The sequence below is a fragment of the Biomphalaria glabrata genome, chromosome 2, assembly GCF_947242115.1.
Source record: "Biomphalaria glabrata chromosome 2, xgBioGlab47.1, whole genome shotgun sequence".
NCBI classification, from domain to species: domain Eukaryota; kingdom Metazoa; phylum Mollusca; class Gastropoda; family Planorbidae; genus Biomphalaria; species Biomphalaria glabrata.
Window position 1 is genome coordinate 19,220,247 of NC_074712.1, and position 15,186 is coordinate 19,235,432.

The following is a 15,186-nucleotide window of genomic DNA, read 5'->3' on the forward strand; positions in this document are numbered from 1 at the left end:
AATCCGTTGAAATAATAAGGTAGTATCCAATAGTCTATAGAAATCCGGTTGTAGACAAAGTAATCCACTTATAAGCACTTGAAAAATATGAACTTTAATAGTTCAATAGACAATTACAATAGTGATATGAATAGATGAGCACTGTGACATAGAATTAATATAGGTCATAAGACCAGTGACCTCTGCTGTACTGGCAAGCTAGTCCAGTGGTACTTCGTGGTCCCAAATTATATTATCTAGGCTATTAATTATAACCTCTAGATATATAACTTACTAAGACATACAAGTAATAACTTTGAGATTTCATCACAACTAATAAAGAGTTTATTAAGGAACATAATAAAAAGATCATTAAAAGAAAATGGGCATAAGGGCCAACAAAGGCAAGTCAAATAATGAAGAAAAAATCAAAATAGTAGGGCCGGTTCAGTTCAACACCATTATAGAACTGCCATAACAGAGGCACAATAGTGTCTCAGCTCAAAACAAACAATGAATTACAATAATATAATATAGGAATCAAAATAGTCCATGAGACACACAACTGTCTCTTCTCAAGACAAACAATAAATTACAATAGTATAATACAGGAATCAAAATAGTCCATGAGACACACAACTGTCTCTTCTCAAGACAAACAATGAATTACAATAGTATAATACATGAATCAAAATAGTCCATGAGACACACAACTGTCTCTTCTCAAGACAAAAGTTTGTCTTTCACATACTTTACGACCAAAATCTGGTCTTTATAAAAAAAAACATGTACAGGAAAGGATAAGAGACTAAGTAGACATAATATTCACATCAACCAACTTATTAACAACAAATAAATAAAGTCTACTTAGCTCGTTAGTGGAAGATACATTCCTATAAAGTGGCACACTCCTCTTGATTAACACAGTCAGAGCAGAACATAAAAACTATCATATAAACATTATGGAAATTTAGTTCACAATAATGGACATTGGTCAGCTCAAAGACTGAAGAGGAAGTGGCAATTGTACACAGTTAACAGGGACTTAAATCAAGTAATAAAGGGGACTAACTCTAATAAAAAAAATAAGGTAGCCACCCTTATTGTCCCTCTTGTCACACCTCCCCCCTTAAAAATGCTCTTGTGGGGAAATTATATGATGCACAAGGCATTCAACTTGTTTACAAAGGATACAGTTTTTCAAAAACAAAATTTACATCAGCTTAATATTATTGTTACGAATCTCACTATCCAGGCTCTCTGCAAACTGCACCATACACCACCAACTTAAAGAACTTGACAACTCAGGGCTCCAAAATAACGTAAAGGTTTAATGCCCATAAATAACAGCCAATACTGTACAATTGGCAGCACGTAGAACAGTACAAATAGCTCTGCGATAACACCGTTCCGCCGTATCAAGTCTTGCACTGGCCTCTCCGTCTCGTTCCGGGCTTGCACTGGGTTCAACAGTTCGGGACTGACTTCACACACTAGGCTCGCTGTGTCGGACTCGATCGCAGACCAAGATCAAGACGCCAGCCGTCTCAACTGTACTTGACAGTACTCCGCACTGAACCGTTGTAATGCTCCGTACAGAACCACACCGCTGAACTGTGCTGTAGTCGACCGGACTGTAGTGGACCTTCTGTCGTAAACCTCCTTTCTAAACCTTCTGTCGTGAACCTTGCTGTATTGAGCCCCTTTTCTCAACCGTCTTGACTGCGTCGCCTCCGCTCTTATATAGGGTCCCTACTGGCCTTCTCGAACCGGACAGAACGCCGCTCGACGTTTCTAGGTGGTCAGATGACTACAACTCTCGTGACGCTCCTGAGCTCTGTTCACGACGTCGATCCTTCCCGGACCGCCGTCGATCCTTCCGGAACCGCCGTGTTGACACTCGTCTCGGCTGACAGTCGTAACTCGTCACGGTTGACCGCTTGTCTAGCGCTGGCCTGGGGCGATTTGCGTCGGCTGACTACACACACACCACTACCCCCATCGTTGCCACCACCAGGTTTATAACATTATCATCCTTTGTCTATACAACACCTCTAATCCAAAGGAGAGGAAAAAGTCTGAGTAACATTATTTACAATACAAAAGTATCAGTAGACTGATTGTCTTCAACTGTATTATGTTATCTACACTCTTGACAGAGCGTCAGCAACTACATTCTCTTTCCCTTTTACATGTACAATATTTAGATCAAAAGGTTGGAGAGTCAAACTCCATCTCAATATTCTTTGATTCTTCCCCCTCATTTGGTTAATGAAAGTTAGGGGGTTATGATCTGTGTATACTGTTACAGGATACAGATTACTATTTACATAGTAGCTGAAATGAAGAACTGTTAAAACAAGACCCAGTGCTTCCTTTTCTACCACGCTATAATGCATCTGATGCAACTTAAATTTTTGGGAAAAGAATGATATTGTGTGTTCATTACCAGTTTCATCGGTTTGGGTCAAGACCGAACCCACCCCAGAGTCACATGCATCAACATGCAAAATGAGAGATTTAGAATGGTTAATTGCTTTTAAAACTGGGGCTGTACTGAGAACACATTTCAGCTCTTCAAAAGCTCTTTGAGCAGAAGTGTTCCACTGAAATTTCCTTTTCCCTTTTAGGAGGTCAGTTAATGGGACAGCTATAATTGAATAATTACAACAAAGCTTACGATAGTATCCTGTCATACCTAAAAACCTTCTGATCTCCTTTAAAGATTTAGGTACAGGGTACTCTTGAATGGCTTCCACTTTAGCCTGAATAGGTTTAACTTTCCCGTTACCCACAATGTAGCCTAAATATTGTACTTCTGCTCTACAGAAATCGCATTTGTTAAGATTAATAGTAAGATTAGAGTTCTTCAGCTTTTGAAATAAAGTCCTTAGACAAGCCAGATGAGCATCAAAATCATCATGGTATATGACTAAATCATCAAGATAGGCCGAACAGTTTGGAATGTCGGCAATAACTTTGTTCATCAACCTCTGGAAAGTAGCTGTAGCGTTTTTCATACCAAAAGGCATAACTTTGTACCGATATAGGCCATCAAAAGTGCAAAAGGCAGAAACCTGTTTCGCCTCCTCCGATAAAGGAACTTGCCAATACCCGGACATGAGATCGATTTTTGTTACATAGGTGGCCTGTCCAACTCGATCGATTAAGTCATCAATGCGGGGAATTGGGAATGCATCTGCTTTGGTCACTAGATTCACCTTTCTTTAGTCAGTACAGAATCTATATGTACCATCAGGTTTAGGTACCAACACGCATGGTGAGCTCCATGGGCTTTCACTTCTTTCTATAATGTTATTTTCCAGCATATAGTTTATCTCAGAAGTTAAGAATTGAGATTGGGCGAGAGGTAGTCTGTAAGGGTGTTGCTTCACAGGAGTTGCATCCCCTACGTTAACTTCATGTACCACTAAGTTTGTCTGCTTAGGCACATCAGACAACAACTGTGGGTACGCTTGGATTAAATCACTGATTGCTTCCCTTTCTTGTTGACTTAGATGTGCTAATTTTTCTGACAACTTACACAGGGCTTCAGAATTTTTTATCTTAACTGTAGGGATTTCTTTGTCGAGAACGGTATCTGCATATACCTGGTTCTCTTTTCCCATGGGGACTGAACTCTTTACAATAGCTAGTACAGTTGCCTGATCTGAGGATCTTTCGTGAAATTTCTTTAACCTGTTTATGTGACAGCGAATTTTTCCTTTTCTCTTACCAGGGACATGTACGGTGTAGTTGACACCACTTTCCTTGCCCACTACCTCGTATGGCCCATCATACCTTTTCTGAAGGGCATCACCTTCCGTTGCCGTTTCCAATAATACTTTAATATACTAAGTCAATTCATAACCTTAGAAACAAGGCTTTATTTCAATAAAACACGACTGATACACACAATAACACAGTACAGACTGGTCACGATTCACAGACCACGATAATGCGAACACGATTACATATACTAGCACGATTACAAGCACGGGTAACACACAAGTTCATTTAACAATCACTCCATTCACCCCTCCTTTATTTCTTTCTGGGTCTTAGGTTATAACCATGCGCCCCTCCTTTATTTCTTTCTGGGTCTTAGGTTATAACCATGCGTATGAAGGGAAGGATCCGGAGGTATCTCTGGTGTAGACTTTTCTCCTTGCAAGTCGTAACTGTCCTGTACGGGACTCGAGTCAATATTGGCCTCTGGCATTGGGTGGCTCCCCTGTGAGTCACTGATGACTTCTGGCTGGTTGTACATCATTGGGGTGGGACTCTGTGAATTACTGATAGTTTCAGGCACGTAGCGACTCCCTGGTGAGAGATCCAAAGAGTCACCGACCTCATGAGGCAGAATACCGTTCTCTGGTTCGAAATAGTCGTTCATGGAACTTTCCTTGGGCGCCAGGTGCCTAAGCGACACTGTCTCCTCCCGGCCGTTTGGAAATCGTATATGGGCGTACTGTGGGTTGCAGCTAATAAGTTCAACCTCTTGTACCAATGGGTCAAATTTTGAAGATCTTACAGGGGATTTTAGTAATACTTTGCCTGGGTTCTGTAGCCAAGTAGGCAAGGATGTTCCCGTTGGCGATCTTCTGTTGAATTTGAAGATCCGTTCGTGTGGAGTTTCATTAGTAGAAGTACACAGTAATGATCGAATTGAGTGAACTGCCTGGGGCAACACAGATTCCCACTGTGATAGTTCCAACTTCCCTGAGTCCAATGCTAATAAGATAGCCTGCCACAATGTTTTATTCAGCTTTTCTATTTGCCCATTTCCTTTGGCATTGTAGGGCGTTGTCCTGCTAGTGGCTATGCCCTTAGAATGTAGATATTCTGTAGTTTCTGTGGACATAAATGATGTGCCACGATCAGAGTGGATGTAACTGGGTGTTCCAAAGAGGAAAAATAACTGGTCGAAGCACTTTATTACTGTCTTAGATGTCATATCAGGACAGGAAAAAGCGAATGGAAACCGCGAATATTCGTCAATCATTGTTAACAAATACTTGTTGCGAGTAGCTGATGGCAAAGGACCTTTAAAGTCAACACTTATTCTTTCAAACGGCTGTGTGGCCTTGATGAGCGTACCTGCAAATTCCTTATAAAATTGCGGTTTAATTCTATTGCAGGTTCTGCATTGTTGAATGGTCTGTCTGACCTCTTCAACCGAGAAGGGTAAGTTCTTTGACCTGACATAATGTAGAAGTCTAGTGACACCTGGATGACACAGGTAGTCATGGTACGTCTTCAGGCTACTTTGTTTCGTCATGGTTGCACAGTGCCCTCTAGACAAGGTGTCTGCTGCTGTGTTGGCGTTCCCAGGTCTATATTGTATATCAAACTTGAAGCTTGCCAGTTCCAATTTCCACCTTTGTATCTTATCGTTTTTAATTTTCTTGTCATGAGTGTCTTTAAATATGTATGAAATAGACCGCTGGTCCGTAATAAGGGTAAAATGATTGCCACACAAATAATGCTTCCATTTGCGTATGGCTTCAATTATTGCAATGGCTTCTTTCTCTATGGCAGATTGATGCCTTTCAGTAGGTGAACGAGTTCTAGAGAAGAATGCAATAGGTCTTGCCCCCTGATTTAAAGTGGCAGCTACTGCGATGTCAGAAGCGTCAGTTTCCACAATTAGAGGATGGTCATACTTTATGGTGAAAATTGCTGCTTTCTGCAATTCTTCTTTCAAGTCTTCCAACGCTGTTTTTACTTCCGTAGGTACAGGAAAAATTTGATTTTTCATTATAGGATACATTTTGTCGGAGAAATTTGGTATCCAGTGAGCATAATATGCCAAAAGTCCTACAATCCTTTTCTGAGACTTCAGATCTTTTGGAGGTGGCAAATCTCGCAGAGCTTGAAATCTATCAGGGTCCGGCTTCAAATGCCCTTTGGATATTTCATATCCAAGCAGCTTTACCTTCTTAGTAGCAAATACACTTTTACTTTCGTTGAAAGTTATTCCGTATTCCAGAGCTACCTTCTGAAAATGAAACAGATTTTTGTTATGGGAGTCTACATCTGTACCACATATTGTTACATTGTCGACATAGGCAAACGTGTCAGACAACTTTTCTTTTTCTATAATAGTGTCTATGGTTTTCTGGAAGCAAGCTACACCGTTAGTGACCCCAAAGGGTATTCTGCAAAACTGGTAGAGTTTACCACAAGCTTCGAAGGCTGTGTACTTCTTTTCGCTCTGTTGGATAGGTATTTAGTGATAAGCACTCTCCAGATCCAGTTTGCTAAAGATTTCATACCTGGAAATTTTCTCCACCATTTCATCCACTCTAGGCATGGGGTAAGCGTCCAGGTAAGTAAATCTATTTATAGTTTGGCTATAATCAACGACCATTCGCTTTTTGTGCCGCTCATTGGTCGTGACAAGGACTTGAGCTCTCCAAGGTGATTTAGAAGGTTCAATGATACCGTTTCGTATCAATCTCTCAACTTCAGCTTTAATAAATTGTGTGTCTTGGAAGGAGTAACGACGAGATTTAGTAGCAATAGGTCTGCAATCAGGGGATAAATTTGCAAACAATTGTGGTGCCTCTACCTTAACAGCATTGAGCGAGCAGACATGAAATGCAGGTCGACCACCGTTGAATGGAATTGTCAGTTCTTTGTGTAATGCGAGGAAATCTAACCCAAGCACTATATCAGTACAAAGTTCATCTAGTAACGAAAGTTTGAATTGATTGTAAACTTCCCCTTTGTATTTTAGCGATGCAAACATGTGGCCTCTTGTGACACTTGACAGTTGAGATGACGTCATAGAAATTTTGTGCTTTGAACGTGTCACTGACCAATCGTACTCTCTTGGTATATTTGAAGAAATGTAGCTTTCCCCGCTACCTGTATCAATTAGGGCTTTTAGGTTCACGCCATTTACAGAGATGTGTACTGTTGATTTAGTTAAACCAGGTACAGACGAAGTAGCAATTAATGATGTTAGATATGTAGAGTCCTTAATGCAGCTACAATCTTTACAAGATTGTCTTTTAATCTCGTGGCTAAGAGATGTTTTGACTTTTGTTTTGGTTATAGGAGTGTTGCGAGACCTGCAAACCTTCGAAAAATGTCCATTTTTCCCGCACGAAGGACACATGCAGTCTTTGGCAGGGCATTTCGCTCTGAGATGCCGACTACCTCCGCAAAAGAAACATTTAGTATTCACTGTTGCGATTGTTTCTGAGTCCACCATTTCTTCGGTTGAGATTGCCGATGACGAAAGAGATGACTCTACCAATTGAGAAGGAGTACTAAACGAACTGGATTCTTTTTGGGCCATGTCGAGAGTCTTGGCAATATCTAAAGCCATTTTCAAGTCAAGGAATCTTTTCTCAAGTAGCCTCTGTCTAATTACACTCGAACGCATGCCGCTAACAAAGGCATCGCGAATGGCGTCCTCTTCATTTTTGTCAGCACTGACAGCTCGGAACTGACAATCTCTGGCCATCACTCTCAGCTTGTGTACAAATTGATCAAGACTTTGATCGACTTCTTGTTTGCAAGTTGCAAGAAAATGTCTGGCCAATGTTTCATTAGGGGCCTTCACAAATAAATTCTCAAGAATAGATTTTGCTTCTGAGTATTTAGAACAGGTAGAAATATACTGATATAAGGATGGAGACACAAAGTTGCATAGCAGGTCAAACTGTTCACTTTCACTAGCCCCTACCTTCGTTGCGAATCTGTCAAAACAAGAAATCCAATGTTTCCATGTAACAGAAGCATTAGTTGAACTAGGATCAGCATCCAAAAAAAAAAAAAAACTTGTCCATTTAAGAATGGTTTTATTGAAATAAATTGTAATATACTAAGTCAATTCATAACCTTAGAAACAAGGCTTTATTTCAATAAAACACGACTGATACACACAATAACACAGTACAGACTGGTCACGATTCACAGACCACGATAATGCAAACACGATTACAAATACTAGCACGATTACAAGCACGGGTAACACACAAGTTCATTTAACGATCACTCCAGCCCACTACCTCGTATGGCCCATCATACCTTTTCTGAAGGGCATCACCTTCCGTTGCCGTTTCCACTAATACTTTGTCACCTATTTTAAACTGTCTTTGTTTGGCCTTCTTGTCATAAATAGATTTGGATTTATTTTGGCTTTCTCTAAGATTGCTATAAGCCAAGTCATTAATTCTAAAGAGTTTGTCCCTTATATCTCTAACATTTACACTCAAGTCTTTCGTTTCCTCCTGAGTTGGTATCCAGTTTTCTTTAATTATATTCAATGGACTTCGTACCGTGTGTCCAAACACAAGTTCAAATGGACTGAACTATGTCGATTCTTGCTGGGCATCGCGTAGAGCAAAAAGTAAGAAGTTAATGTTTTCATCCCAAGTGTTTGTCTCGGTCTCAGCGTACGTTCTCACCATGTTTTTCAGTGTTTGGTGAAAGCGTTCGATGGCACCCTGGCTTTCGGGATGATATGCCGTTGAAACCGAGTGTTCAATTCCCATCTGGCGAAGTGCCTGTTGGAAGACGTCTGACATAAAATTGCTGCCTTGGTCGGTCTGTATAACCTTTGGCAACCCGAACGTTGTGATAAATTTTGACAATGCTGTCACAATGGTTGTTGCCTTGATGTTTCTCAATGGTACAGCCTCTGGATAGCGCGTAGTCTTGCACATTATGGTAAGAAGGTACTGGTTCCCTCGTTTTGACCTTGGCAATGGACCAACACAGTCCATAAGGATGTGTGAAAATGGTTCTTTTGGTGTTATATTCTCTTGAAGAGGCGCTTTTGGAGGCGATTGATTAGGCTTTCCCGTGATTTGGCAGGCATGACATGATCTGCAGTACTCAGCTATTTCTCTGTTAATGCCTGGCCAGTAGAAATGTTTGTATATGCGTCGCCGTGTTTTGTCAATCCCTAAGTGTCAGGACATAGGGATGTCATGACCAAGCCTTAATATTTCAGACCGGAACACATTAGGTATGACAATAATTTTAAGGGTCTGTTCGTCAGTGCTGCCATTAAGTGATGATTTTTCTGTCCACTTTCTGACAAGAATGTCATTATGCATGGCATATTGTTGGCCTATTTTTGTATCGCCACCTTGTAGCTTGTGGATGATGTTGGCTATTTCCTTGTCATTCATCTGGCTATCACGAAGGTCAGCTATTGATGGTATGCCGTTTTGAAATGGATTACAGAAAACGTCAACTGAAAGTTTGGGTTTCTCATCTATCTGGTCAGTATCTTTCTTATCATTTCTTTGTTCTCGGATTAGTTTTTGTTGCCTGGTTTCTACTTGGTGTATCGTTTCTTGTACAACATTTGTATTTTCATGACATCGGTTTAGTTGTTCCATATCCTCTACTTCTACTTGTCTCGGCCACCAGCTATAAGTTTGTTTCCATTTGGTAATTTGAGACTCTGTTGGAAAACCAATGTTAGGAACATTTCCTATCAGCAGTTCAAATGGTCCTTCATCCACCACTATTACTTCCACATATTCGTTGAAGTATGGGGAGTTGATATGTACTTTGGCCGTCGGATACTTCTTAATGTGGCCACCAAAACCTTGAACTCTGCAACGTTTCCGACAATATTGATTAGGATTCACTAACTTTGCCAACACTACACATTTTGTGGCCCCTGTATCTCTTAGGGCTGCCTGGATGTAATGGCCGTTTACGATTGCAGGGCTGACATATGGTGACAGGTTGTTATCTAGCCCGCCTACATAAGCCACTACTTCCTTTTTCTTATAAATTCTTCTGCCTGTGTCTCTACATTGTTTCGCCACGTGTCCAAATCTACCACATGTATAGCATCTTATACTCTGTCTTGAATCTGTTGTACTAGATTCTGTAAATTTGGATTCCGTTGTGGCAAACAATGCACTTGCTTGATCCACAGGAGCTTTTTGCAAACTTTCGCCAGGATGAGCAGCAACGTATCTTTGGCATAGGCACAGGACTTCGTCCACATGTCTGGGCTTTCTTTCTTGGAGGAATGCAAAGAGATTTTCCCCAGCCGACGAAATTATTTTATCTATTATGATGAACTGTTTCAAGTTCTCAAAAGATTCCTCAATGCCTGAGGACTGAAACCATTTCTCGAAAGTAGCTTTCACCTCACCGACAAATTGTTTCATTGCCGTCGTTCGGTGGTTTCAGAGCGTGGACTTTACTTCTATAGTCGTCCTCACTGCATTGGTAAAACTCTAGTAGAGTCTTTTTCAGCAAGGTGTAGTCTCCAACGTCCTTGTCATTTAGCACCTGCAGCGCATCTAGTGCTCTTCCACCCACTAGGCTGAGGAGTTCTCTGGCCCATTCTTTCTGGGATTCGCTTTCCAGCCTCATCAGCATTTCAAACCTATGGATGAATGAATCCATTCTGTCTGTCCCTTCAACAAAGTTCTGCATTTTTGTGCGCCTTGTATTTCTGATGTTGGGTTCGTCGTTGGCTTCAGCTGTTTTGGACTCCTTTGCAATTCGTGCCTTAGATTCGTGTTCCTCCATCTTGATTTTTGCTGTCACCTGCAGTTCCTCCATTTTTCTTTTGAACTGTGTTTCTTCTTCCTGCATTCTGAACTTTTCTCTTCTCTCCTCTGCTCTTGCGTCCCTTTCTTCGTTTTGCCGGATAGCTCTGGCAACCCATTCTTCAAGTTCTTCCTTCTGGTAACCTAATTTCCTTCCTGTCTCGTACAAGTCCAGAAGTTCACTTTGTTTTCCAGACATTTTCAGGATTTAGAAACCTGAAGAATTAAAATAATACTGGTACAGAAGAAAAACAAATGTAAAAAATACAAAAAAAAAGAATGAAATCAAATAACTCCAAAATTTGACAGTATACAATAAAAAAAAATTACTCCAATAAAACAACTATGTTTACTGTCCTTGTAATATCTCAGTACGGTTCTAGGGAAGTCACACTGGTCTTTACAAAAACAAAAACTATTTCACACTGTTCACGAGCCCCCATGTGACCTAGAATTAATATAGGTCATAAGACCAGTGACCTCTGCTGTACTGGCAAGCTAGTCCAGTGGTACTTCGTGGTCCCAAATTATATTATCTAGGCTATTAATTATAACCTCTAGATATATAACTTACTAAGACATACAAGTAATAACTTTGAGATTTCATTACAACTAATAAAGAGTTTATTAAGGAACATAATAAAAAGATCATTAAAAGAAAATGGGCATAAGGGCCAACAAAGGCAAGTCAAATAATGAAGAAAAAATCAAAATAGTAGGGCCGGTTCAGTTCAACACCATTATAGAACTGCCATAACAGAGGCACAATAGTGTCTCAGCTCAAAACAAACAATGAATTACAATAATATAATATAGGAATCAAAATAGTCCATGAGACACACAACTGTCTCTTCTCAAGACAAACAATAAATTACAATAGTATAATACAGGAATCAAAATAGTCCATGAGACACACAACTGTCTCTTCTCAAGACAAACAATGAATTACAATAGTATAATACATGAATCAAAATAGTCCATGAGACACACAACTGTCTCTTCTCAAGACAAAAGTTTGTCTTTCACATACTTTACGACCAAAATCTGGTCTTTATAAAAAAAAACATGTACAGGAAAGGATAAGAGACTAAGTAGACATAATATTCACATCAACCAACTTATTAACAACAAATAAATAAAGTCTACTTAGCTCGTTAGTGGAAGATACATTCCTATAAAGTGGCACACTCCTCTTGATTAACACAGTCAGAGCAGAACATAAAAACTATCATATAAACATTATGGAAATTTAGTTCACAATAATGGACAGTGGTCAGCTCAAAGACTGAAGAGGAAGTGGCAATTGTACACAGTTAACAGGGACTTAAATCAAGTAATAAAGGGGACTAACTCTAATAAAAAAAAATAAGGTAGCCACCCTTATTGTCCCTCTTGTCACAAGCACGATGACTTGTTCTAATCCAAAGGTACTTGAAACTGGAACAAGATGTCGATAGAAATAAAATAATCCAATGGAAATGACTTAATAGTAAGCCGCACACGGGATTCTGCTTCTGCTTAGAGGTTCACCCACGTTCTGGCACTTCTGTTGTCTCTTTGGATGTCGAGGTGTTGTCTTGGTATAAGCTTTGAGATGCTAGCGTAGATCGTAAACAAATGTTGACCTATTTTGTAGTCTAACACAGTGCTACACAGCCTTTTCTTGTTTACAGTTGATATCGAGGTCAGCGTCATTGGGCCATAAGCAAAACATGGAACAGGCTTTAGGATTTAGTGTTGGACACGATGTGCGTTGGTGTCTTCTCTTGGCTTATACCCCAAATCCAAAATGTAGTTATTAGATCTATCAATAAAAATAGACTTATCTGGAACAATAGTGACTTGTTTTGCCGTGGATAGAAGGTTTTGGATCTGTCGATTTAGTATCAGTTCTTAGGACGCCATGCGGGAGAGAAATAGTCCTGTGTATTCTTATGTCTGGCTTCTTATGTCATGAGTTCGTTATGTAAAGATATACACCCGACTGGCCAGCAAATGTCAAGCTGAATGTTGCTGGGTATAACTCTAGTGTGTAGTGATGTGTTGAGATCTCTTCTTGCCTCGTAGTTATCAAACCTTTGCTCTGGCCACTTCAGCCATCGCGTAGCATTACTGTATACTAAGCATATGACACACTTACATGTAGATACCTAGAACGTAACTCCACAGATGCAGACGAGGAAAGTTTAATTACACAAAATAAATAACGATAAATACTGGCTGCTCATGCCATGTAGACAAAGTAATCACATCAATGAAATATTAACAATATTAATTCAAAGAAATCTTTTAAGTTAACACTTTACCAAATTTGTCACAGTACACATTACAGACAGAGAAAATTATATTACAGCCACTCTCTGCTGGAGTTCTTCACTAACTGCTTAACATTGACCTTTATTTTAGAGTCCCTAAAACTTATTCTCGTGCTTTCAGCACGGAATATTAAAATAGGTGACTGAGTGTCACTTCATGTCACAGGGGTTCTAAAACTGGACTGTGACATAGAGGTACTGCTTGTTAAGTTACTACTTTAATCATGTTAATTGATTTGATGGGGTAAGCTTAAGCTAGAGTACTAAAGCATTGATTTATCCTTACAACTGTAATTCAGTGGAACCACTAATTGTTCAGTTGCTACTTTGAAGTTAATTGATTTGATGCTGCAAATAAAAAATGGCTAGAATTTGGCTACTCAGAATCCAGAAGGTGCAGGTGTGACACCTCGCACCTCTTTGCGGGCGCTGACTGACTTCTCTCTTAATGACTGCTAAGTTAATTGACGTCTCTCTACGTGACTAATAGATTAGCTAGCTTCTGTACATGACTGCCAAGTTAATTGACTTCTTACTAAGTCAACTGATCTAAGATCTCCGACCCAGTCTCAGGTCGACTACCTAGTGACTTCTGTATCTCCTTCTCTAGTTCCCCTGTACATCAGCTCATGTTATTATTAATGTTCCTACTATCTTGCTCTATGTTCAGCAAAATTCAATTTGAATATTGCTCATTTCAACAAGGTTATTATTTTTTTATTAATAATTTACTTACCAATTGTTGACGACTCATGGTCTGGCCTTAACAATTGACTATCTCTAGAGAAAGATTCCAAAGCCAATTTTGCATTTTAAAGGTGTCACAGGACATTTATTGGTCGAGACAAACATGTAATAGACTAAAACAACACGAGCTTGAATAAACACAATGATTTTATTCGTCCTTATTTATGCTCTTTACTCCAGCCACTTGTTCTCTATACTCCGACTTCCTTTTACACACTGTCCCTGACACACTGCTGTTTACTCAAGCATGTACACTCAAGGTCTACTGGTCATTTCATACACAGGGGCACACACTGCACTACCAGCCACGCAAAACACATATACTTACTATCACAACACACACGCTAATTGTCTGTCTACGAGCGACTAATCATTACATCCTGGTCCAATCCTCCCGTTGGACTGTGGGAGACCCCCGCGTGCAAGATTCAAGCCCGGGACCATCGAGACGACATGAGCAGACGTCAAATAAATCTAAAGTACAAATTTCTTTGAGCTAAAAGCGAAAGTGCTTAAATAATTGATTCTACGGTTCTGAAAAGTGGCAAAATTATGATCTATTTTCATAAAATACTTTTTGTACACATGATAAACCTATAGGCTATGGCTCCCAAAAGTGAAATTGACGTTATTAGTTTTGTGCGGTCTGTTTGTCCGTCCGTCATCGTAAACAAGGTTACAAAAACATTTTGTGTGGAAACAAAAACTCAGAATCGGCCCCCGAAGTGCTCCATCCAGGCAAATAAAAAGGCAGGTCTCAATATTATCAGGTTGAAATTCTATCAAAGACAAATGATTGAAAATATGGATAAAAAAGTTAAAAGACCCTGTGTGGTGCCCCAGCGGTCCAGCAGACCAAAGGATAGGTGAAAGTGAATGGGAAGTTAGATGTGAATTTGGCCTAACTGATGTCTTATAATGAATATCTAATTGATCTAATTGTTTTGTAAAGGGCAAATCTCTTATTCCTCAAGAATAAAACATTTCTGTCTTTATAATAAACGATGTTGGTACATATTCATAATGGCCCTATTTTTAAGCACATTATTGTGTTTTAATATAAACATTAATACATTCTACAACAGACATTAATGGAACGAGGTCCACTTTATGCATATTAAATAGGTGTACTTTTTACTATCCGGTTTACTATCCGGTAGTGATATCCGACCGGAGCCGAATATCGCCTAATAGTGAAAAATGCGAGGCTTAATTGTCTTCACTCTACTGTCCCCTTCTCTTTCCAGACGAAAACATGACGTTTTAGAACAGAAAAGTTTATGTAATTGCACATGATATACATAATTATTTTAAGAAAGACTTTAAGAAAGACTTTTTTATTTTCCTAGTCACCTTTTTTTCAACCTTTACTCATACTGATATTTTTCTATTGTATAAATAAATTTGGGAGTATAACTCACAATATATGCCAGAATCCTAAAAATGAAAAAAAAATTACATTAGAATCTAATTGGTCCACTTAATTTCTCTTCCTACTTCCAAAATTTTTTGTTTAGAGCTTTGAATTATAATACTAACAAAACAAAGTTACAAACGTATCACTTACAAATGAGCTTTTTATTAAAATATTATTTTACGAATAT

General features: G+C 39.3%; 1 protein-coding gene across 1 annotated transcript in view; it reads right to left on the minus strand.

The window, feature by feature from the left end:
- The window catches only part of LOC106051190 (uncharacterized), a 118,259-nt gene that overhangs the window by 30,119 nt on the left and 72,954 nt on the right, over nucleotides 1-15,186 (minus strand). The gene's annotated exons all lie outside the window — the stretch shown is intronic.